The sequence below is a fragment of the Nelumbo lutea genome, chromosome 5 (genome assembly GCF_056320005.1).
Source record: "Nelumbo lutea isolate HS-2025 chromosome 5, American lotus-T2T, whole genome shotgun sequence".
NCBI lineage: Eukaryota > Viridiplantae > Streptophyta > Magnoliopsida > Proteales > Nelumbonaceae > Nelumbo > Nelumbo lutea.
This window is the reverse complement of record NC_142688.1, coordinates 83150789-83153180: the sequence shown is the minus strand read 5'-3', so window position 1 is coordinate 83153180 and position 2392 is coordinate 83150789.

Here is a 2392-nt window from a genome sequence, read left to right as displayed (position 1 = left end):
GTCTTTTTGAACCTTCTTTTCTTGCCTTTTTCCTTCCTTTTCTTGGATTGATTATCCCTGAACTTATTCTTAGCATTAAGCTAAATTAAGGCAAAATTTAATAAAACCGGCATAAAAATCCATGCTAAAGCCCTCAAAAATTATAGATAAATTGTAAGTTCATCAACAGTGATGATGATTTTGAATTTGGTGGTGCTCCAGTTCTTCCCGGCAATGACAGAAATGGTAGAAATTGGCACAACCAAGGTAATTTCAATCCTCGTAGGAATAATGATGAATTTAAACTCAAGGTAGATATTCCTACTTTTAGTGGAGATCTTGGTATAGAGGGACTTCTGGATTGGATCACAGAAGTCGATAGGTTCTTTGATTACATGGAGATACTAGAGGAACGGAGGGTAAAACTAGTAGCTTTCCGATTAAAGGGAGGCACATTTGTTTGGTGGGAACGGATGAGAGAGACCCATATGAGAGAAGGAAGGGGTCCTGTTCGAACCTAGAGGCGCATGAAACAATTAATCAGAGGTAGATTTTTACCTCCTAACTATGAACAATATATGTTCGAATCTTATCAGAGGTGTGCGTAGGGTTCTCGCAGTGTTAATGAATATACATCTGAATTTTTGAGATTAGCTGAGAGAAATCAATTATCTGAAAGTGATAACCAGCAAGCTGCCCATTATCTAAGCGGTTTGAGACCATTCATCAGAGATAAAATTGGTGTATAGATGGTTCTCAGTGTGCAGGAAGCAAGGAACCTAGCATTGAAAGCAGAATTAATGTTCCAAGACAAGGCACACAGTGATAATTACCACCGGTACAACAGAAGCGACAACAAACCGGCAACTATCGACAGGAACAAATCAGCCCCGGCAGTACAACCTTCTCACATGGCAAGCCCAAGTAACGCTGGTAAGGCTACTACAGGAGGACATATGTGAGGTAATCCTTTCAACCCTCCTAAACCCAGTAACCCTTATGCAAGGCCTGCTCCTATTAAATGTTTTAAATGTAATAAGGTGGGACATAGATCCAGTGACTGTCCCAGGAGGAAGGCAGTTAATATGGTAAAAAGGGAGGAGGAAGAAGATATTGAGGAGGAAGTATATTGTGGACCTGATGGGGAGGATGAAGAGGGTCCATATGAACATGAGGAGTATATTTGTGTGGTAAGAAAATTAATGTTGTCCCAGAAAAATAAGGATACTTCTCAAAGGCACAAATTATTTCGTACCAGATGTACTGTCAAGGGAAAATTATTTAATTTAATTATTGATAGTGGCAGGTAGGAAAATATTATTTGCAGGGATGTCATCCAACAATTATAGCTGATTCCTGAAAAATATCCCAACCCATACACAATTGAGTGGATCAAGGAAGGAGGCGGCGTACGAGTGGAAGAATGCTGCAAGGTACCTTTTTCATTTGGTAAGTACCATGATGAAATATATTGTGATATTGTTGATATGGATGCTTGCCATATTTTGTTAGGGAGGCCTTGGCAATTTGATACAGATGCAAGGCACATGGATAGAAAGAATACCTACCAACTTGAAAAAGAGGGTACACATTATACTTTGTTACCCATAGCAGAAAAAAATATTACAAATACTCCAAAGGCACATGAGAAGAATTTCCTTACCATCACCCATCATCGTGTTGAATTTGTTAAAGAATGTAAGGATACTCATGAAATACATTTGTTAGTAGTAAAAGGAGAAGATGTTAATGATGAAAACAAAATTCCAGCTGAAGTACAAGGACTACTGGATGAATTTAATGATGTAGTTCTAGAGGAGTTACCAAATGAACTCCCTCCTATAAGAGATATAAAACACTATATTGATTTTGTTTCTAGGTGCTACTCTACCTAACCTCCCACATTACAGGATGAGTCCTAAGGAGAATGAAATCTTACGGGAAAAGGTAGAAGAATTATTGAAGAAGGGACACATTCAAATTAGCATGAGTCCTTGTGTAGTACCTGCCTTAGTTACACCTAAGAAGGATGGCAATTGGAGAATGTGTGCAGAGCCATTAATAAGATTACCATTGGGTACAAATTTCTCATTCCTAGGCTGGACAACATGCTAGACCAACTAAGCAGAGCTGTAGTTTTCTCAAAAAAAGATCTCAGGAGTGGATATCATCAAATCAGGATCCGTCCTGGAGATGAATGGAAGACAGCCTTCAATATTAGAGATGGCTTGTTCGAGTGGTTAGTCATGCCCTTTGGACTAACCAACGCACCCAACACTTTCATGAGGCTGATGAACCAGGTATTGCGTCCATTCATTGGTAAATTTGTGGTAGTCTATTTTGATGATAATTTGATATACAACAAATCTATCACTAAGCATGTGGGACATATTAGAGAGGTTCTGCAAACATT